Source organism: Acinonyx jubatus, chromosome X, assembly GCF_027475565.1.
Source record: "Acinonyx jubatus isolate Ajub_Pintada_27869175 chromosome X, VMU_Ajub_asm_v1.0, whole genome shotgun sequence".
Taxonomy (NCBI): Eukaryota; Metazoa; Chordata; class Mammalia; order Carnivora; family Felidae; genus Acinonyx; species Acinonyx jubatus.
In genome coordinates this window covers 107,356,565-107,380,527 of record NC_069389.1, presented here as the reverse complement: position 1 = coordinate 107,380,527, position 23,963 = coordinate 107,356,565, and the positions used below count along the sequence as shown (strand labels likewise).

Here is a 23,963-nt window from a genome sequence, read left to right as displayed (position 1 = left end):
ACTGAGGTGGTCGTGACCGATTCCTGAATGCTGCCAGCTTCGTAGAAGGAGGTGGCAAAATCCGGTAATCTGCTGCCACTGTCGAAGTCCAACTACATCCCAGGTGCTCTGCTGGCCAGTTCACCTGACAGTGTTTCACGGTAATCCACAAAACAGGTTCTAGTGTTAGAACCTCTCAAAGTAAATACATAAACTTAAAACAGAAGTTAAATACCTTGTCCGGGATCTCAAAGCTGTTAAATTGAGCTGGGGGAACTGGGATTCAAACCCAGGTTTGGCTGGCTTGGTTGACGCGTGCTCTTAGCTTCTAGACGGTGAGACTGCCGCGGACTCTCGGCCGTTGGTTACCCAGAATGCGGAGGGCAGACCGGGCCCTTCAGTCCATCTTTGAACTCGGGAAATTCAAAGCGATAGGCGTAATTGGTTTCTTGGGTGAATTAAACTGGGAAGGAGGATGGAAATGATGCACGCCGCAGCACGGCTACTCACGCAGCTGCTCTAATTGCCCCATTCACAACGTTAGCCATTTAAAACACGTTTACTGAGAAAATATTTTATAGTAAAACGAACAGAAATGTCCTATCTAGCGATCGTGTTCTTCAGTGGCTAATTATTTCCTTGACTGCTTTATAATTCGAGGCCAGATTCTGGGGCCTTATGCAACAGTAAGTCTTACAGAACTGGAAAAATGACAAGTGGATGTGTCCGCAAACTCACCCGCCTGCTAGTGCTTGAGGGCCCCCTGCGTGTCAGACACAAAGCAAGGGGGCCAGGGTGTGGAAATGTCTTGAATAAGAGGAAAAATGAGACAACGTTAGAGACAGGGTTTGGGGATGTATAAAAGTTGACTCTGATATTGGTCGCTTCACAGCGACATAATTAATCTTAAAAACATGTGTTCTCGTCAAGTGCTTTTAGACACAAAAGTAGGGTGGGGAACTGCTAAGGGGTTAAGTGCATTGTTGTGATTGGGCTCTAGGCATGAAGGTTTATTTAGTAAACATTTATTTATTTTTTTTAAAGGTCTTTTTAATTTTTTTTTTTTAACGTTTATTTATTTTTGACACAGAGAGAGACAGAGCATGAACGGGGGAGGGGCAGAGAGAGAGGGAGACACAGAATCGGAAGCAGGCTCCAGGCTCCGAGCCATGAGCCCAGAGCCCGACGCGGGGCTCGAACTCACGGACCGCGAGATTGTGACCTGAGCTGAAGTCGGACGCTCAACCGACTGAGCCACCCAGGCGCCCCTTAGTAAACATTTATTAAGCATCTGCTTTGTTCATGGCACTTTGCCAGGTGCTGGGTATTCACAGTTACCCAAGACGCAGTTCTTAAGTCTTGACAAGGTAGAGTCTAGTTGATGGACAGGTGTGTAACTGAATAAATTTCACCATCCTGAGCATTTCACCATAATGTGAGTGGTGGAAGGGGCCATGAGAGATTAGCTAGTCCAATCCCATTGATTTACAAATGAAGAAATCAAGTTTAGAGAAGCTGGTCCAAAGTTATGTAATTAACCGAAGAGCCAGAGGGACTAGAATCCTAGGTCTTCTGCTGCTAGCACTCCCTATTCCCACCATGCCAGTCTGTCTCCCGTTAGACCCTCCAAACTTTCATTCTAAAAGCGCCATAACGATCGCTTCTCGGCCTTTTGGCTAAGATCAAGTGTAAAAGCGCCATAACGATTTTGCAAAGTCATCATGAACTTCAATTGGATAGTTATTTCAGGGTGCCAAACCTGCTGTATTTTAGTTGCACACATGCGTGGGGGGGGGCATGTGCACACGCACATGCACACGCACACAGGCAAATGCGTGTGCATGCTGGGGGAGTACATGTCATGTCATTATCGTTCAGGAAGAAAAGGCTTGGCTGTCCAGAGGTGCTCAGTGATGCAGTCCCTTTCTGTTTTGGCCATTAAGGGTCTGATTGCTCCCAGCTCCCAGCTCCCAGCTGGTTATGAGAGCGTGAAGTCGGCCTTCCCCAGGGAATGCCTGAACTAGAACAGCAAGCGTATGTAAACTCTGCCTTGTTACTGTTTTATGACCACCAACTCTAAGTAATATATCCCAAATGGTGGGGGTGGGGGAATTGTTGGCCAGGTGCGATCCAGCCCATATTCTGTACCAGCCAGAAAGGGGCTGGGCTATTTGCGGGTGGGGGGGGGTGGGGGAGGGGTGAGGGGAAGTGAGGGCTGGGTAGACTGCTGAACTCGATTCATGTTAACAAACCCGCAGAATGCCCCAAAGCAAAAGCCGATTTAAAACCAAAGCATTAATGAGGTTCTGCTATAGCACCCTCACCTTCCTGTTGTGATAAAATGTAAAATCCTGCCAGTCTGTCCTGTTTGAGGTTAGGCTGTGGTGAGAGACCTCTTTGAAAATATGCTCTTCCTGAGCTCTGTTGGGACAACCTTTTCAGCTAGCTCCAAGCCGTGCCATGAGGTCAGCCGTACAGGGACTTGCACAGTTGTTTTGCTGGCTACCATTTACGCCCGATTACAAGGGACATGGTGGTCTTCTAAGTGAACAGGGCGCTGTTGAATTTTTGTTAAGTATGGCCTGTTAGTGCTTTAGTTTTCCCTAAGATAGTTTTCGTTTCCTCCAAATACCAAGGGGAGGCATGGGATTGAATGTTTGGGGTGTTCTCGTTGTCAGCCCTCCCAGAGGTGGTAACCGTCTGGTTCCCAAACTTGGTTCATCATCACTATCACCTGGGCAACTTGTTAGATTCCCAGAGTCTACCCCTGGGGGTAGATGCCATAGGTCTACCATGGGTGGAGAGGCTGGAGAATTAGTCATAGAGTGTGTCATTTTATTTTTTTTTAATGTTTACTTTTGAGAGAGTGACTGAGCGTGAGTGGGGGAGGGGCAGAGAGAGAGGGAGACACTGAATCTGAAGCAGGCTCCAGGCTCTGAGCTGTCGGCACAGAGTCTGATATGGGGCTTGAACTCGCGAACTGTGAGATCAAGACCCCAGCCGAAGTCGGACGCTTAACCGACTGAGCGCCCCAGGCGCCCCAGAATTTGTCATTTTAAAAGTGCCCAGGGGCACCTAGCTGACTCAGTCTGTAGAGCATGCGACTGTTGATCTCAGGATTGTAAGTTCGAGCCCCATGTTGGGGATAGACATTACATAAAAATTATTTTTTTTTAAAATAAGTGCCCCAGTTGATTCTGATACTCCTCTGGGAACAAATCCAGCCACCTTGTTTGAAGCATAAGGTAAGGCCCAGAGATTGGGAGTGAATGATGGCTAATGGCAAAGCTAGGACCTCAGATTCCTCATCTATAAAATAGGGTTGATATATGGAGATTAATTGAAAGATAGGTTCAAAGTACCTGGCAGAGTTCGAGACACGTGGCAGGTACTTGCTCAAACCCAGTCCGGTACTCTTTTTACTATATTTTCCTAAGTGCCAAATGGACAGTGAGTTCTTCTTAAATTTATTTTTAAGTGCCAGGATGTTTCATGTCATTTTAGTCCAAAGAGATGAATAAAATATTGTGTGAAAATGTGTGTGTGTGTGTGTGTGTGTGTGTGTGCATGCGCATGAGAGAGAGAGAGACAGAGATCAAGAAAGAAAGTTGAGAGGGAGGGAAGGAGACAGAACATTTGTACTGAAAAGTCCAAGAAGGTTTTAATGATGGGACTGTAAAGAGATCCACCTTGACTCTATCTACATTTGTGAACTAGGTTAAATATCATGGCCCCAAGTGAGCATCGAGTAGGTTTATAATAGTACTTGGGTGGGAGCATCACTGTTAAATTTACCAGCACATTATTGAATTCCACCCTGAATTCACCTTTCACCTTTCACCTTTCACCCTGAAGCAAATACAAGTATGTACAGTTATCAATGCATGTATTTTCAACATTGTTGCACTACACCCACACTGTCAAATGTCACAACCTTCTTTTATTTATTTATTTTTAAAAATGTTTGTTTATTTTGAAAGAGAGAGAGAGCAGGGGAGGGGCAGAGAGAGAATCCCAAGTAGGCTCTGTGCCCAGCGCAGAACCCAAAGAGGGGCTCAATCCCACGAACCGTGAGATTACGCATGACCTGAGCTGAAATCAAGAGGCAGACATTTAACCTACTGAGCCACCCAGGCGCCCCAACCACAACCTGCTTTTATTTTATTTATTTATTTTTTTATGAAATGTATTGTCCAATTGGTTTCCATACAACACCCAGTGCTCATCCCAAAAAATGCCCTCTTCAATACCCATCACCCACCCTCCCCTCCCTCCCACCCCCCATCAACCCTCAGTTTGTTCTCAGTCCCCAACCTGCTTTTAAAAATGCAATTGTTTTTATTCTGAAACCATTTTGATTGTCATTACCACATACGTGTGTGTGGATTATAGGCATAGCCATTGTACATTTCACATCCATTTATTCAGTGGTTAATAATCAGCATCTTGTATGTTTACTGCTCTCCCAGAAATTGTCCCCAAAGTTTCTATGATTTCATTTACTTTCTGTACCCCACCCCCATAGTCATTGCTGACATATACTCACATGACTGCACTTTTAGTTTTCCATTTGTTCTCATGTACTTTCTTTATTGATTCATCTCAGAATGTCTCAGCATTAGTGTTTCCTCTCCCACCACTCTTTGTCCCTGTCGTTCCCCATCATGATATTTTAGTATGATCTGAGCTAGGACTCATTTCGGGAAACATTAATGAACATCCAGTTGTGGGGGCACTATGATAGATGCCGGGGGTTGCAAGGAGGGGTGGAGAGATGGTGGTGATTCTGTTGCTGCTCTCAGGGATCACTCAGCTAGCAGGTAGCAAAGCTGACACTCAAAGCCAGATATGCCGGACTCCAAAGCTCATGCTTTTAACAGTTTACTCTCTCGCTCTGTCAAATGCTTCACCTCTGTCTTCCCCAGCGTCTTCCTTCCCTGAACACAGGCTAACTAGGTTCTTACTATCTTATTTAATATCCTGTATTGCTCTCTGCTGTTTTTCCAGCTGCATGGTGTTTGAATTCATTCTCCCTCCTTCGAGACCCTTGCTGTATAGTATTTCCCAATGAAGTACCAAAAGGCATGAGAGTTTTATTCTTCATACCACTTAAAGGCACAGAGTAGTTTCTAGGGGAAGAAGGAATGTGTGCGTGGGTAATGAAAGAGCCAGTCACACAGCGAAATGACTTTGCCTAGAATCTACATGAGCAGTGCCAGTGGTGAGGAATAGTTTATTTTCCCATTGCAATGTTTGGAATCTGTCCATTAGACCAACAGATGGTTTTTAATGCATTTGCTTTGATTCTGGACCTTCGCGGGTCTCCGTTACGGAGTTTCCTAAGCAGTAACGTTGTGTGATGAGAACGTAACATACTCTGGTATCCAATACGTCCATTTCCTTTGCTAGAATTTCTGAAAGATCTCTTTGGTGAAGTCAGTATTTATGTGGGCTAGGAAGCTCTGGGGAAGATTCTCTGTTGATCCTCACCAATAATTCACTCTATCAAATTCTTATATTTTGCTGTCTGTGTGACTGACTGTAACTCATCAGAATTTCCAAGATTAGCCCTCCCTTCGTCTCGGCTTTGAAGGCTGAGGTTATTTCTCAGGTGTCAGAGTGTCAGTGCTTCTCTCTTGAAGCTATCACTTTGGACTTTCATTTTTCAGTCTCAGATAGAGATACCTTGTCTGAATTCATACAAGCTGTTTTCAGTACAAAGTGATTTCAAAGTGATAAAAACAAGGAAATGACTCACTACCTAATTAGCGTCTACAGGTCAGCCTCTCAAACTGTGGTAAGCAACTTCATTTGCATGAGGTCCATTTCTGGAAAGACAAAAATGTTTACAGGCTGCCATTCTTTCTTCACGCACAATAAAAATAGCTTGAGTGCCTCCCATGGGGGAAAACATATAGTTTTGAAACGTAGATTACCTCCTTATTGAAGAGAAGCATACAAAGGAAAAACTTGGCGGCACTTTTAGGCACTACATGTTAATTTCAGGGCGCGTTTCAAATGGTGGTCACACAGAGGAAGCTTTTTTAAATGCTCCATCCTGAAATTATATATATTATGGCTCATATTAGGAAATTACGGGGGCCCTGCACGAATCTGGAATTACATGCCTTTGCCTTGGCAAGAAGTGGCGGCGTGATTACCAGCCGTCCTTTATGTTATGAGCCTTGAGAAAGAAGTTTTTCCTTTCTGTGGTCTGTGGACTGGTGGAGCCAGAACATGTCCCCGAGAACTGTGAAAGATCTTTACTCTGATCGCAAGCGAACAAGTTCGCGGGCCACAGTTTCATGGCTGAAGACGTGAGACTCCCTGGCTCAGAGATGAAGGACAGTTTGTTTCTTAGAGCAGTAGAGGTAGTACCCGCGCCCGTACCTGATCTCCGAGCCCCGACTCCCATGGGGTAAGGCAAGGAGGGCCAGATGAGTTCTGCGCACGGTGAGTCGCACTCCAGGAGCGGAGCCTTGAGCTCAGGGAACTCAGATCTTTGATAATAGGTGGTGAGTCTGCCTGCTCTTTTCTCTGAAGGGAGGCACTATCTCTGTCTTCCAAGGCTGTTCACTATTCAAAGATACTTGGAAACGAGTGTGGGGCAAAAGTGCCTCCGTTTCTAAGACACGCACAAACCCAAGGGACCCAGGGAACACTGGCAACACAGGATCCCCCGAACTCGGATGGCTGCAAGAACCTCCCAAGTTCACAATGCTTTCGGGGGATCAAGCAAGGAAATTAGAAAGCGTGGAAGACACCAAGCTCAGCCCTGACCGGTTGGCCCAAAGGCGTGGCCATGTGCCACGTGTTGGCATGCCCAAAGACAAAAAACAGTGGCAGCTTTCTCAGCTCTTGAGAGAATACTTTAAAAAGGAAGTATGAAAGGGGCCCCTGACTGTGGCGTCTGATTAGGAGTAAACTCTGCTGCTCTGGGCCTTCAGCTCCCACTCCGCCGCTCTCTCTTTCGGTCCCCGTGCCTTCATTTCTTTTCTTGCTTGGCCGGGGTTGGGGGTTTTGTATTGCTAACTGGCTCGGCTGAGTGAAGTTTTCTCTTTCACTGCACTTCTAAGGTGGTTATCACACACCAGGAGTTATGTGGAGGACTGATTAGTCCTCAGAGTATATCTGAAAAGGTAAGAAGGTCAGGAAAAGTTGGCCAAGCGGGCAGAAGTCCACAAAGATCATGCCATGCTGTGGTATTCTGAGAATCTTTGTGCTCCCAGCGTTGACAGTGAGGGAGTCCATGAAAATGCCTTCTCTGTGTTGAGTGGCCAGGGAATCAAGAGTCCAGTGAAAGCAGCCTCCTACCTGGTGAGGGCACAAAAGCCCCCGGCTACTTGCTCTCTCCCTTGCAAAGCCGAAACGCCTCAGAAAACATGGCGTCATGTACACAGCGTGATTCCTCTGTGATTCCTGTCTCCCCACTTGGAATAAGGTTACTCATGTCCTCACGGCAGCACCCCCACAGGTAACCTGGGCCCCCTCACCCCCCACGCTTGTGCATTTTTGCTACCTTGCTGAGGGTCTCCGGCGACGCATGCTTTCGACTGGGACCGTTTCTCACCAGGCAGCCTCCCCACCCCCACCTGGAAAATTGAAAACATATTTCAAACGCCACAGAAGCACTTTTAAATGAAGTTCCACTTGTAGTACAGCAATTTCCTCAGGTGAGGGTGGTTATAATGTTGCTGTAATAAGGGGTTTCACAAAAAAGGCCAAGATGAGGGAATTGGGGCAGATTTCTTCTAGCATGCTGCAGCTTTTGTGAGATAAAATACAGACTTCACGATTGCCAGCAGCCACAGTCTTCTGAGTGCTGATCCCGGGCATGTACTGGGGCTCCCAGTTTGCCAGTCCTTTCCTTTTTGGGGGGAATGCTAACAGGGTAAGACAAACAACCTTTGTTTCGGTGCAAGTGCAGACCTCTTAATGTCCTTTTAAAACGTCCCCCGGGGTGTCTGGGGTTCCGAAATCATCAGACTTCTCAAAAGCAATGCCGGAATGGGCACGAAGGATCTTACTGGGGTGACGGAATGTTCTACAACTGGTTTGTGGCAACGGTGGCATGACTGAGTCAATTTCATAAAAATCGTTACATTGTACACTTGACACGGGAGAATTACAGAAGTCCCCAAATCCACCTCGATAACACTGTAAAAAAAGATTTCGTAAAATTAAAAAAAACAACAACTGTGGAATTAATATATAAACCATTTCAAATACAGCAATGGGTAAGTATATTATAAAACAGCTAGTAAAACAATACTTGTATAAATATTAACCATATCATTCAAATAAATTACTATATAACGTAAAACAGAAGCAAATAAAAGCAATGCCGGAAGCTAGAAAACGAAAAAAAAAAATGTCCCTTTGGGAAGTGCATAATCCAGCAGGGGTGTTGGGTATTTCATCTGGGGGTGGGGGCTGTGGGAGGGTTGGTGCTCTCTTCTTATTAGCCAATTCAAGTCCTTCCTGAAGAACATTCAGAAAGTGAATTAATTTTTCCTTTTTTCATTCCACTCAGAATGCCTAAAACAGATAAAGTAGGAAACGGAGTCATTATATTTGGGCGCCGTCTATTATCATTTACTGACTGAGAATCTATCTAAGCCTGGCTGCTTTTTGCAGATAATTAATTTTGTTCCTAAATGTAGGGAAGAGTGATTGTAATCAGTATGTTTGTACTTTCAGCCACAAATAGAGCCCATCAAAGATAGGCAGTACAAATAAACCTCATAAAATATGCAGCCCAGGCACTGCTTGAAGTTAATGTGCTATCTTTTTTTAAAGAAAAAAAATTACATGTACGATTTTTGAAAGTCATTCTTGGTATTCTTATGTGGTTAATAGATGAACTCCTCTTTTTCTAACTCAAGCCCACACTCTGAATTATTTTTGTCATTAAATCTCATAAACTAGAGCTCAAGGGGATTGATTTGGCATGGAAATGGACTCATCAACATATACATATTTCTGAGTTCTGGGTGTGCATTCTCTTATGCTTCTAGAAAATTGTTAATAGTCGGATGTACGTTTGAGGTTCGGGTTCATGGATGAAACCTAAGAGCATAGTGTTTGTGAAGGACTTCCTCTAAACTCTTTAGAGAGACTTTTGCCCTTTATTATTATTTTTTTTTTCTGGCTGTCTGTCCCCACCTCTGACCAACCTCTATTCTAAGCCTGTCCTTTCTCCCTGCCCTTCAGGCATGTTGTACCTTGTTCGGTGTCTTGTTCACTTAGTCCCTGTAGTTGGTTTACAGTGATGATGTTTAATCATGGTTTAGTCATCCCAGGAAGCCCGTTTCTGCTGCTTCTTATTCTGTAATGTGTTCCCTCTCCGGAGAAGCGAACTCACTTCACTTAGCAAAATTATATATCACCAGAAAACGCTTCAAAGAGGTCATCAAGGATAGAGATCTTAGTCACTGTGACGCAGGTGGAGGAGGAAGTATCGAAGTGGATGTGGGACCTTTTCATGCTTCTGAAATCACCCGCTGTGCTTGTGCAGGGGAAATAGCATCAGCCCAGGAATCAGAATAGTGACGTGCGGCCCACCTTGTCCTACCACAGGAAGTGACCTTGGAGAAGTAATTTAATCTGTCCGAGGGAGAGGATAGCGGTGATGAGAGTGATCGTGAAGCGCTTGCTGTGTGCCACGCAGAGTAGCAAGCTCTTTGCGTGAGTTGACTCATTTAATGGGATTCTGATTAGTGCCATTTTCCAGGTTAAAGAAGTGAGGCAGGGAGACTTGAAAGTGGGAGCCAGCCCCAAGGCTGCTTCAGCCGCTCTCCACTGCAGGGGCTCCTGGGGCTCATCTCTTGCCCAGGATGAGACCCGGTCTCAGAACAAGGAGGTGAAGGCCGGCTCCCTCTGCAGGTAGGCCCAAGCTGACCTGGTGGACAGGAGGCCAAATGGAGAACCAGGAAGTTGCCAAGGGTCTCTCTCAGTTACTACGCTTCCCGTTTCCTCCACGCGGCCTTGAGAATACCAATGGACACTTCCAGTGGGCTTAACTTGTCTTCTTCCTCATACTCGTGTTAATCCTAGTGAGAGTCTTCTGAATCTGCTTGGAGCCCAGACATCCCCCAGGATCAAGGGCTATTCCATTTACCTTTTCTTTAAACAACAACAACAACAACAACAACAACAACAACAACCACCACCACCACCACCACAACAACAATCCACTCTTGATGAGCTTAGGTCTAAAATATACTTAAAAAAATATATGGCACCTACATTTTCCCCCTTTCAGATCAGAAATCCAGTAAATAGTGAAACACCAAGCTCTGTGGTTTTCTTATGATGCATTAAACCCTGTTAATGATCTCTTTCCAAACATGGAAGGAGTTCTGTGGTAACGGTATTCCTGATGTACTCAATTGTCCCATTCCCCTTAACAAATTCTTAATGTAAAATTAATGGGTTTCTTCACTGTAGCAACCTTCTAGCAGATTTTGTTTACAATCATGAGCACTTCACATCACCTTTGAACGGCCTCTTCACAAATCTTCTAGACCAAAGAAGACGCTCAATTAGTGTCCTTATTCCGATTAAAAATAAAGCAATAATTGTGATAAATTGGCATAATCAAACTTGACAGAAAGAAGCTACAGGATGCATGTTAGATTTCCTTCCAGGATGAAAAGGATGTTAACAAGCCCCAGATCACAGAGGGTGAAAGAATACGCACTGGTGGAAACATCTCCCTCACACATCTGTGTTTATCAAGTTTTAAAGTCTGTTTCCTCCCCGACCATTTCTTCTGAATCTGTTAGCCATTGATTAAAAAAAAAAAATGAATGCATAATTCAAACTGCTCCGCTGTGAAAAGCCCCATTCAGAATTGTCTCAGCTCTGGTTATCATTGACCAACGAGCCTTCGAGATACCAGGAATAATAAATTACCACAAACATTCATTTTTAATAGCACCATAAGAGATTTTTAAGAGCTAAGCTTTTGACATGGAAAGCTGGGTCGATACCCGGCGCGGGAATGGGCCGGCATGGTGTTGCAAGGAGCAGAGTAAGAAAAGGTCGTGTGATGTAGTAGAAAGAACGCGGGCTTCAGGAGTTCAGATGTAAATCTCTGCTCAGCCGTTCCTTATCTTAGTGACCCTGGGCATAGTGCATAATCTCCCTGAGTCTTGGGTGCTTCATCTATAAACTGGGGATAAAAATGCCAACCTGTTAGAACTACTATGAAAATTGGCAATAATGCCTCGTGTACCACAGCACCGTCGCATGTCACATGTGACGTGACCCATCTCAAATGCTGCCAGACAAGGTGGACTTTCTTTCTAGGTCTTCCCTCGCACGGGGCCGTCCATCTTCGGGGTCCGCTCATCAGCAGCAGCACCATCACTGATAAATATGTACCAAGCTCCTGTGGCACAAACCCTGTGCCGGGGGCGGGCAACACAATTATCAGCAAGCTGTTTTCAAGAAACCAGACCAGCTGGGTTGCAGCAGAATTTCTGGATTCTTTGCCTAATGTTGGGATGGCTGTTTCGGGTGAGGCTGTTCAGCCAGGTACTCCACATCCAGCCTAAAGACTCAAAGTTGCTACTAGGCTTTGCATTCGGAGCTTGGTGGCTCCTTGAACATTTGCTCCGCCTCTGTGGCCGGAGGCCTGATCACTCTGTTCCCCGAGATGTTCGGGTGACTTGATTCCCAGCCAGGCAGGACAAGTTGAACACACAAGTTTTCCGGCTGCTCACAGTGGACTTCATAGTTGCCTCGTGAATAAAGGGTAGTGGGATAGATCTAGATTCCTGGTGGGGATTTTTAGCATTCATCTTCTTTTGCTCGGGTTTATGCTGAGATCCTTGCGAGGGGAGGAAAGACTCAAGCTGTGTTTATGGTTCCTTTGTTTTTGAGTGTGTATTGGGTAGGATGATGCTAAATTGCTTTTGCTGGGTACCACTGTTAAATGATGATTAAATTTCAGTGATTAAACAGATATCTAGGGGCGCCTGGGTGGCTCAGTCGGTTAAGCATCCGACTCTTGATTTCCGCTCAGCTCATGATCTCACGGTTCACGGGATCGAGCCCCGCATTGGACTCTGTGCTAACATCTCGGAGCCTGCTTGGGATTCTCTCTCTCCCTCTCTCTCTGCCCCTCCCCCTCTCAAAAGTAAATAAGCTTTAAAAAACGAACACATCTCTGCTACATATCTTTGGGATAATTTAATGATATCCACTTGTTTTAGAGAATATCCTTCTAGGAAATCCCTACATTTTCTTGTCTGTTCTTATCCATGTTGCCCACTCAGAGTCTTTTCCCCCTTTATGCTGATTGGCAGCTACCTTTCTGATTCGTGGGATGGGGCTATCACTCTATTTCGTTTGATGGAGGGAAAGGGGAGGAGGTGAAGGGAGTTTGGGGAAGTAAAAGGAAGATGGGAAGTGAACCAGACCATTTGAAAAAAAATTTTTTTCTAGGTACACGTCCTCTGCAGTTTTTACTTAATATAATCATTGCCCCAATCAAGCTAGCACAATACAAATAAGTCACAAATTCTAGATTTTAAAAAATGCAGAAAATCACAGGGAGGGGCACCTGACTGGCTCAGTTGGTAGAGCATGCGACTCTTGATGTCGGGGTCGTGAGTTCGAACCCCACGTTGGGTGTAGAGATTCCTTAAGAAAATACAAAAATACAGAAAAGTATATCTCAACTGTGATTTCCTTGCCATTTTCTTAAATCAAGCATCAGTTTTAGTATGCGAGGCTACCATTCTCCTTTCCTCATCCCCTAGTAAACAATGTCTTGCGTAGAGTAGACACTTTATTCTTTTCTTAAATCAAGCTAAAGGGGAATGGGGTTTATCCTTGGGATGATGACGAGCCATCAAGAGTACAGAGAGCATGAATCCCACAAAATCAGAAGTATAAGAAAGAGGACATTTATTATTTTTTTGCTTTCTCTTTTAAAAAGTTTTTAAAATGGGGGCGCCTGGGTGGCTCAGTCAGTTGAGCGTCCGACTTCGGCTCAGGTCATGATCTCTCACACTGTGAGTTCGAGCCCCACGTCGGGCTCCGTGCTGACAGCTCAGAGCCTGGAGCCTGTTTCAGATTCTGTGTCTCCCTCTCTCTGACCCTCCCCTGTTCATGCTCTCTCTCTCTCTCTCTCTCTCTCTCTCTGTGTCAAAAATAAATAAACATTAAAAAACATTTTTTAAATAAAAAAAGTAAAAAGCTTTTAAAATGTTTGTTTGTTTGTTTGTTTGTTTGTTTGTTTATAGAGAGAGAGGGGTAGAGAGAGAAAGAATCCCAAGCAGGCTCTGCACCACCAGCACAGAGCCCGATGGCAGGGCTCGAACTCACAAACTGTGAGATCATGACCTGAGCTGAAACCAAGAGTCTGTTGCTCAACCGACTGAGCCACCCAGGCGCCCCTTGCCTTCTCTTTTTAAATGGTAGACTATTTGTAGAGCATTTTTAGGTTCATAGCAAAACTGAGCAGAAAGTATAGAGTTCCCATGGAAGTCCTGTCCCCGGCCTCCCGTAGTGTCAACATCCAGCACCAGAGTGATACATGTGTTAACGTCAACGAACCTACATTGACACATCATTATCACCCAAAGTCTGAGGTTTACGATAGAGATCCTTCTTGGTGTTGTATGTTCTATTGGTTTGACACATGTATAGCGAGGCATTATAATATCATACAGAGTAGTTTCACTGCCATAAAAATCCTGTGGTCTATCTGTTCATCTGTCCCTGCCCTCTAACCTCTAGTGACCACTGATCTTTTTACTGTCTTTATGGTTTTGTCTTTTCCAAGATGGAATCGTTGGAATTGTACAATACACAGCCTTTTCAGATTAGCTTCTTTCACTGTGTAATAGGCCTGTAAAGATTCCTCCGTGCCTTTTCATGGTTTCATGGCTCATTTTTTTCCTAATGCTGAACAATATTCCATTTTTGTCTGGAGCATCTTTTATTTTTAAATCAATTTAATTTCAACTCCAAATCTTTGTTCCCATTGGCTTAGTGGTAAATTTCACCTCCTTACTTCTTTTTTAAAACTGCTTTATTGAGATGAATTCACATGGAAGACATTCACCAATTTACCCATTTAAAGTGTACAATTCAATGGTTTTTAGTATATTCATGGTGTTGTGCAACCATCACCACAATCAATATTAGAACAGTTTTAGCATTCCAAAAGAAACTTTATACCAATTAGCTGTCACTTCCCATTCCCCGTTCCCCTCCCTCTAGCAACTACTAATTTACTTTCTCTCTATGGATTTGCCTATTCTGAACATTTCATATAAATGAAATCATACAATATATAGCTTTTTGTGTCTGACCTTTTTCACTTAACGTAATGTTTTCAAGGTCCGTCCATGTTATAGCATGTATGAGTACTTCCTTTTTGTGGCCGAATAATATGGCATTGTATGAATATACCACATTTTGTTTATCCATTGTCAGTTGATGGACATTTGAGTTGTTCCCATTTCTTGGTTATTGTTCATAGCACTGCTATTACCATTCATGCACAACTCTTTGTGTGAATGGATATATGTTTTCATTTCTCTTGGAAATATGCCTAGGAATAGAATTGTGGGTCACATGGTAACTTGATGTTTAACCTTTTGAGGAATTGCCAAACTGCTTTCCAAAGCAGCTGAACCATTTTACTTTCCCACCAGCAATATGTGAGGGCTCCAGTTTCTACACATCCTCACCCAGCAATTGCTATTATCTTTTTAAATTATTGCCATCCTAGTGGGTTTGAAGTAGTATCTCATCGCTGTTTCTATTTGTGTTTCTCTAATGACAAATGATGTTGAGTAATTTTCATGTGCTTATTGGTCATATGTATATCTTTGGTGAAAGGTCTGTTGAGATCCTTTCCTAATTTTTTAGTTTATTTGTCATTTCATTGTTGAATTATAAGAATTATTTATATATTTTGAATACTAGACCTTTATCAGATATGTGATTTGCAAATAATTCTTTCCACATGGGGGGGGGGAAGGGATATCTTTTCACTTTCCTAGTAATGTTCTTTAAAACATACCTGTTTATGATTCTGATGAAGTCCAGTTTGTCTCTTTTTGTGTGTATGGCATATCTAAGAAACCACTAATTCAAACTCATGAAGATTTACACCTATGGTTTCTTTTATGAATTTTTATAGATTTTAGCTCTTCCATATAGGCCTGTGATCAATATTGAGTTAATTTTGTATATTCGACGTGAGATATGTATGCAACTTTATTCTTTTGCTTGTGGATACCCGGTTGTCCCAGCTATATTTCTTGTAAACAGTAGTATCCTTTCCCCATTGAATGGTCTTGGCATATTTGTCAAAAGTGAATTGGCCATAGGGGTGCCTGGGTGGCTCAGTCAGTTAAGCAGCTGGCTCTTGGTTTCAGTTCAGTTCATGATCTCATGGTTCGTGGGTTCAAGCCCCACGTCGGCCTCTGTGCTAACAGTATGGAGCCTGCTTGGGATTCTCTGTCTCCCTCTCCCTCTGCCCCTCCTCTGCTCACGCTGTATCTCTTTCTCTCGAAACAAACAAACAAACAAACAAACAAACAAACACAGTGAATTGACCATAAATGTATGAATTTATTTCTGGACTCTCAATTCTATTCCATTGATCTGTATGTTTATCATTACGCCAGTGCCACACTGCTTTGATTACTGTTGCTTTCTAATAAGTTACAAAACTGTGAAGCGTGAGTCTTCCTACTTTATCATTTCCCAGACTGTTTTGGCTATGCGGAGTCCCTTGCAATTCCATTTCAGTTTCGCAGGCATCTTGTCAATTTCTACAAAGAACTCAGCTGAGATTTTGATAAGGATTGCATTAAGTCTGTAGATCATTTGGGGGAATATTGCCATGTTAACAATATTAAGTTTTCTGATCTATGAACATGGGATATCTTTACATTTATTTAGGTCTTCTTTAATTTTGTTCATGGTTGTTTTATAGTTTTCAGTATGCAAGCTTTGTACTTATTTTGTTAACTTTATCCCTAATATTATAGTTTTGTTATTGTTAATGGAATTTTCTTAATTTAATTTTTGAATAGTTCATTACTTAAGTATACAAATACAATTTATTTTTGTATATTGATGTTGTACCTGGTAATACTGACGAAATAATTTATTGGTTTTAATAGTTTTGTTTTGTTTAGTCCTAGGTATTTTCTATACACAGGATCATCTTATTTGTAAATACAGTTTTATTTCTTCTTTTCCGATCAGATGCCTACTATTTCTTTTCTTTTCCTCCCTCCCTCCTTTCCTCTTTTCTTTCTTTTTCTTTCTTTTTCTTTCTTTTTCTCTTTCTTTCTTTCTTTCTTTCTTTCTTTCTTTCTTTCTTCTTCTTTCTCTTTCACTTTTCTTCCTCTTGCTATCTTTCTTTCTTGCCTCATTACTCTGGCTTGAACCTCCAGTACAATGTAGAACAGAAATGGCAAGAATGGACATCTCTGTCTTTTTCCTAATCTTAGAGGAAAAGTCTTCAGTTTCCCCATTAAATATAGTATTAGCTGTGAGTTTTCCATAAATGTCCTTTATTCAGTTGAGGAAGTTCCCTTGTATTCTTTGTTGATTATTTTCATTATCAAAGTATGTTGGATTTTATCAAATTCCTCTTCTGCATCTGGTTTATTTCTCCCTGCAATTTTGTATGTGTTCTTCATTATTATTATATTATTATTCCTATTGTTATTATTATTATTATATTGATGACCAGATATTAAAATACCGTTGTATTCCTGGGATAAAGCTCATTTGGTCATAGTGTATGATCCTTTTATATGTTGCTGAATTCCATTTGCTAGTATTTTGTTGAGAATTTTTGTATTTATCTTCATAAGAGATATTGGTCTGTAGTTTTCTTGTAGTCTTTGGTTTTAGTATCAGGGTTAATACTAGCCTCATAGAATTAGTCAAGATGTGTTCCTTCCTCTTTTATTTTTTGGAAGACTTAGATAAGGAATGTTATTAATTCTTCTTTAAGTGTTGAGTAGAATGTGCCAGTAAGGCCATCTGGTCCCGGGCTTTTCTTTCTGGGAAGATTTAAATTCCTAAATCAATCTCTTCATTTGTTTTAAGGGCATTCACATTTTCTATTTCTTTTTGAATCAGTTAAGGTAGTTTTGTCATTTTGGGAATTTGTCCACTGCATCTATGTTATATAATTTGCTGGCATATACTTTTTCTAGTATTCCTTTAAAACCCTTTTTATTTATATAAGGCTGGTAGTAATATCCCCTCTTTCATTCCTACTTATAGTAATTTGAGTCTTCTCTCTCTCTCTGTTTTTTTTATGTCTTGGTCAGCCTACCTAAAAGTTATCAATCTTGTAGATCTTTTCATGCAACCAACTTTTGACTTTGTTTCTTTTCTTTATTGTTTTTCTATTCTTGATTCCGCTAATTTCTGTTCTAATTTATTATTTCCTTACTTTTTCTTGTTTTTTTTTTCTTTTTGGTTTATTTTTAATGTGATATTCTTTTTGCAGTGGTATAAAGTGACCGTTTAGGCTGTTGATTTGAGATCTTTCTTTTTTCTTTTTTTTTTTTAAATAATTGTTTACAGCTAGAAATTTCCCTGTATGTGCTGCTTTAGCTGCATCCCATATGTGTTGGTGTATTTTCATTTTCATTAATATCAAAGAATTTTATCATATACCTTGTGATTTCTAATTTGACCCTTTCATACTTAGGGTCTTAGAGCCTACAATTTATCAGTGTATTATTTAATTTCCACATATATAATTATTTAAGAGCGTGTGGCCCAATTTCCACATACAGAGAGAGATTTCCTAAAGTTCTTTATGTTATTGGTTTCTTATTTCATTCTATAGTAGTTGTAAAACATACTTGGTATGATTTCAGTCCTTATTCATTTGTTTTACAGCCTGGCATATGGTCTGTTCTGGAGAATGTTCCACGTACAGTTGAGAGGAATGTGAGTTTTGCTGTCATAGGGTGCCGTATTCTATAGATGTCTATTAGATCTTTTTGGTTATAGTGTTGTTCAAATTTCTTGTTGTTTCTTTGTTGATGTTCTGTCTAGTTTTTTTAATCCATTGTTAAAAGTGGGATATTGAAATCCCCAACTATTATTGCTGAATTGTTTATCCCTCCCTCCAGTTCTGTCAGTTTTTGCTTCATGTATTTTAGGGCTCTGTTGTTAGATGCGTATGTTTATAAATGTTATATCTTTCTGATGAATTGATCCTTTTATCAGTATAAAATGTTCCTCTTTATCTCTAATAATATTTTTGATCTAATGCTTATTTTTTTCTGATATTAATATAGGTACTTTGGCTTTCTTATGGTTACTATTTGCATGATATATCTTTTTCACTTCTTTTGCTTTCAATCTGTTGTATCTTTGAATCTAAAGTATGTCTCCTGGGAACGTCTGGGTGGCTCCGTTTGTTAAACATCTGACTTCGGCTCAGGTCACGATCTTGTGGCTTGCGGGTTTGAGCCCCACATCAGGCTCTCTGCTATCATCTTGGGGGCCCGCTTCAGATCCTCTGTCTCCCTCTCTTTCTGCCGCTCCCTCACTAGTGCTCTCACTCTCTCAAAAACAAATAAACATTTAAAATATGTCTCCTGTAAACCATAAGAGACTCTTAAAAACTGAGAATAAACTGAGGGTTGATGGGGGGGTGGGAGGAAGGGAAAAGTGGGTGATGGGCATTGAGGAGGGCACCTGTTGGGATGAGCACTGGGTGTTGTATGGAAACCAATTTGACAATAAATTTCATATTAGAAAAAAAGAAAATAAATAAATAAACTTTTAAAAAAAATAAAACATGTCTCCTGTAGATAGCGTATAGTTGCATATATTTTTTATCCAACCTGACAATCTCTCTTTTGACTGGAGTGTCTAATCCATTTCTATTTAATTACAGATGGAGTCTGACTTATGATGGTTTGACTTAGCGATTTTTCTTTTTAATGTTTATTTATTTTTGAGACAGAGAGAGACAGAGCATGAATGAGGGAGGGTCAGAGAGAGAGGGAGACACAGGATCTGAAGCAGGATCCAGGCTCTGAGCTGTCAGCACAGAGCACAGAGCCCGACGCGGGGCTCGAACTCATGGACCGCGAGATCATGACCTGAGCCGAAGTCGGCCGCTAAACCGACTGAGCCACCCAGGCGCCCCAGACTTAGCGATTTTTCAACTTTATGATGGTGCAAAAGTGATACGCAGTTAGTAGAAACCTTACTTCGAATTTTGAGTTTCGCTCTTTTCTTGGGTTAGCAATGTGTGATACTCTCTTATGAGGCTGGGTGGTGGCAGTGAGCTCCCAGTCAGCCACATGATCGTGAGGGCAAATAACTGAAACACTGGTAACCATTCTGTCCCCATACAAGCGTTCTATTTTTCACTCTAAGGTCAGTATTCAATAAACCACATGAGATATTTAACACTTTATTGCCATATAGGCTCTGTGTTAGATGATATTGCCCAACTGTAGGCTCATGTTAAGTGTTCTGGGCACATTTAAGGTAAGCTCGGTTAAGCTGTGATGTTTGGTAGGTTAGGTGTCGCAAAGGCGTTTTTGCCTTAATGTATTTTCACCTTACGGTAGGCTTATCAGGATGTAACCCCATCATGAGCTGAGGAAGATCTGTGCTGATACGGTAAAAACTACATCTGCCATTTTATGCTTTGCTCTCTATGTCATGTCTTTTTGTGCCTCTAGTTTTCCTTTGCTGCTTTCTTTTACATTAAGTGACTGTTCTGTAGTGTCACATTTTAATTTCTTTAAGGATTTTTTTATTCGCTGTTTTTGGGTTCTTTTCTTCAGAGTCGTTCTAGAATCGACTTCAGATCTATGCTACTTAATTTCCATGAGAGACAGATACAATAATACTCCTTCGGTTTTCCTCAAATGCCCTGTCCACTCTACTGGCCAAATAACTGTCTGCTTATTTTCCTAGGGTCTGGGGTAGTTCTTTACTGTCAGTTCTTCTACCTGATTCTTGTTTTGCAGCTATCCACTCCTCTTGTGCTCAGTCTTCATGGAATCATAATTTTCCTCTCTCCATACAATTCAGTATACTCTATACTTTCTTTTGGCCACGTTATATCCCCGTGTGACGTCCGGGCTAGAACTGTTCAACGGCAATATAATTCAAGCCACAGATGTCATTAAAACATTTTTGAAACCACATTTACAAGTAGGAGGGAAAAGATGAAATCCTCATTTTCATTTCACCCAGTATGTTCAAAAATTAGCATTTTGGCACGTGATCGATATTTTTTAAGTTGTTAAGGGGGTGTCTTATATTCTGTTTTTCACCACAGCTTGGGCTAGTCACATTTCATGTGCTCAGTGGCCACGTGATACAGACTGGACGCTGCCTTTCCAACCTCTCCTTTGGGACAGAATTCGTAGGGCACTGCTGTTATCAGCGTATCTGAATCTCCTTGAAGTACTGACAATGCCAGTCCCTCTCCAGGAAAGCCACTTTCTACAAATGTAACTAACAGCCTTTCTAGCTGCCCTGCTGAGAAGTGCCCACAAGCAAAAGGAAATAACTGAAACCAAGTGTGTGTGGTCTTTCTGATCTGGAACTGCCCGTCCAGAGCACATTTTCAGGCGATCAAAAATTAACCTGTGGGAACTGGTTAATATTTCAGTTAGCAATAGTAGTTGTTTCTACCTGTAGAAAATACAGGGTAGAAATTCACAAGCTCTTTCAGAGTTTGCCATGTGAACTCCTGATACCAACAGACAGAGTTGAGTACCTCCCGAGGACTGAACCAGAGGCCCAAGTAAGGGGAAAGCTACAGAGACGGAACGACTTTGAGCCATTTCAGGTGCCAGTTGAGGTGATTCAGGCCCTCCAGAGACCTCTCCCTCCTGAACAGTGCATTTTTTCTTTTTCTGGCTAGAGATTAGGAGGTGGTGGGATGAGCGGAGCCATCGACACATCTGCCCCGATCTCTCCCTCTGTCATTTTGTCTGATTAGACTCATCATAAGGATGATTCGAGGTTTCGTGTCATTTGAAAATTGCTTATTTTCCCCTCACCTTTGCTTTTTCAAGGAAGAGTTACCACTTGCTCATCCAATTCTTAAATTTTCTTAGACGATACCGTGCCTACCCTGTTGGCTTCAGATTTGGGGACAGCCCAGCTGGACTCCTAGAGGCAAGGCTATGCACGCTGTCTGCTCTCATCCATTTCCTCGACATTGCTTTCCACCTGTTGTTACTCTCTGGCTTTGGCAGTAAGTGGCTTAGGATTTAAGTTCTCTTTTTGCAGATTCCACAGCCTGCCATTCAGACCCTTTGCCCAGATGTTCCTTTCTTCTTGCCCAGATTCTGGGATCCGGTCTCGGAGCTCATGTTTTCTAGATCCTTATTTTGGGTCCCTAAAACTTGTGTCCTGATTCTGTGGGTGGATCTAAATTACCTGCCTGTTTCCCCTTCCCTTCCTCTAGCATCCAGATTTTTGTTTACAGTATTAGCCAGAAACCCTAACCCATACCCACCTCAGCCAACTCTCCTGGGCCCTGGCCTTGGATTTCAAAGTGACAGTAGAAGAGGAAGAAACACTCATTGAATGCAACTTTCAGGGTCATGTACAACTCTCAAGAAGCAGCAAGGGAAGACATCTACTTGGGGAGCCTTACCCTGCAGAATGGAAGAGGCTACTGGATAAAAAAGGAAACAAATGTTATCAGCCCAGAAGCTAGAAAACCTTAACATAGACAGGGCAGACACTTCCTTGTTTCATCTTTTTGAGGCGGAATGTGGGAGATTTAGTTGGTAGAATGTGGTAGACAAGCCAGCAAGGGAGAATAGCGGGGGCTAGAAGCACAGCAAAATAAGCAAAGGCAACATGGCTGCCTGTTGTAACATCTGTAGGTTCTGGGATCAAAGGAAAAATCCATAAATACTTCAAGATGTTTGCTTTGTACTGTTTAGCTAATTGGCCAAATGAAAAATCAACTTAAAGGGGAAAGTGAGACACTTAAGTGTAGAAATATAGACAAATAGTCTGGCTTAGCACATGCACACATGCCCATAAAAGAAGACCGTAAGAACCTGGAACTTCATTCTTGGGCTTGGTCTCATGGCATTTTGTCAGTTGGAGTTCTCCTCCGTCAGCAGTGCCACACGAAGTATCCTTCCAAATCACAAGCTCTCCTTGATGGTCTGTTCTTAATAACATCCTAAGGAAACAATGGGTGCCTGAGTGGCTCAGTCGGTTGAGCGTCCGACTTTGGCTTAGGTTATGATCTCAGATGCATGGGTTCGAGCCCCGCATCGGGCTTTGCACTGACAGTGTGGAGCCAGCTTTGGATTCTCTGTCTCCCTCTCTCTCTCTCTCTGCCCCACCCCTACTTGTGCTTTCTCTCTCAAAAATAAATACACATTAAAAAAATTAAAAAAATAAAACATCCTAAGGAAATACTGACCTTGGGTTAGACCTTTGTTTCTAACAAAGAGATGCTTCGCCATCTCTGATTCTGGAAAATGTTCTCCCTTTTCTTGGTCTCTCCTTCTTCTTACCTTTGTCCCTCAGGTAATATAAAGGTTTTTTTGAAACAATTTTTCACTTTTACGTTTAGAGAATGCTACATTTGGAATGACCCTCAAAGACCTAGTCTAGTCTCCTCACTTTGAAGATGAGAACACTCAAGCATATGACTTGAGGCAAAGGATTTGCTGACAGTGAGCCAGTTAATGTCAACCCAGGGTAAGAGCCTATGGCTTCTGACAAACAGGCCCGTATTCTTCTAGCTGTACCATCCATTTCTTTGATGTGACATAGCGACTATGCTTCTAAGGTTTGCTTTTCGAATTATTCTATCTTCTACCTAAAAAGATTCAAACTAGCATCTAAGATGCTCCTTGATTTTCTTTGCTTTTTGATTGTAGGATTCCTAGAAATCACAATAGGTGCATAATTAGTCTGGATTTCAATGCGCAGAGTATTATAAGCATTTTTATGTGAAGAAGAGAAATAAAATAGGGGATGAAATTTCTTGCGAAGATATTTTTGGATCTGTGTTTTTACAGATTACCTGAGAAGTTCTTTATGCAGAAGGAATGAAATATAAATATGTAATCGAGGCCAGGAAAACCTCTGAAGTATGCCTCTCTATAGAAAGAGTGAAGAGAAACTCAGTTTTCCTGCTTAGCCTCTTGAGCAAATCCAAGCAAATCCATATGAAAGTGTTGCTCAAAATGTGCCCCCCATTATAGCCAATTAAAGGTCAACGGATATAATTTACATAAAATAGATGGGCGGGAACAAAAGGTATCTGTTGGGCCATGAGGAATGACTCTATTTCATTTGCAGATGAGTACCACAAAGGTCATTGAAAATGCAAGATGCAAATCATTGTTTTTTTTCTTTTTGTAAAGCATTTTTCCCTAGGTTTGGTCTCAGCCTGTTTTATTCTCTTGTTTGCATGCATGCCACAGTCATTAGTACAATTGAATTATAGAATGACCTACACCGTGAGACTGTTAGGCTGCTTGATTGAAATTATCTTTATAATGGAAATCAGAGAACACTTTTAACCTTGTTAGAGCACCACTGTACTGTTGATTAATATATAAGGCGAGCCATAAATTTCACAGTGAGCTATTTATTTCCAGACAATCTTGTGAAAGCAGTTTGGGCCAAATTGCAGAAACTTTCTTCATACCTTTGTCAGGCTGACACTAATGATCCTGATTATTTCTAGGACTTTCAAAGTGTCAGTGCTAATTAAACTAATGCTTTAAAATATGGGTAGAAAAGAACATTTGAATATTATATCTTAAATGTTTGACAATGTGCATGAAGCTTCTTTTGTTACCTGGTTAATTTCAGAGAACTGACTTCATTTGAGAAGGTTTCTTTCCAGGAGCAAATGCTTGCCTGATTCAGTGGCAGTAGCCAATATTACCAAGGTCAGTTTCATCCATACGTTCAGTGAGTATTTGTTGAGTACTTTAGATATGTTCTGCACT

General features: G+C 41.8%; 1 protein-coding gene across 2 annotated transcripts in view; it reads left to right on the top strand.

Annotated features, from left to right (window-relative positions):
• GPC3 (glypican 3) overlaps positions 1 to 23,963 on the top strand; it is a 419,619-nt gene that overhangs the window by 223,785 nt on the left and 171,871 nt on the right. The gene's annotated exons all lie outside the window — the stretch shown is intronic.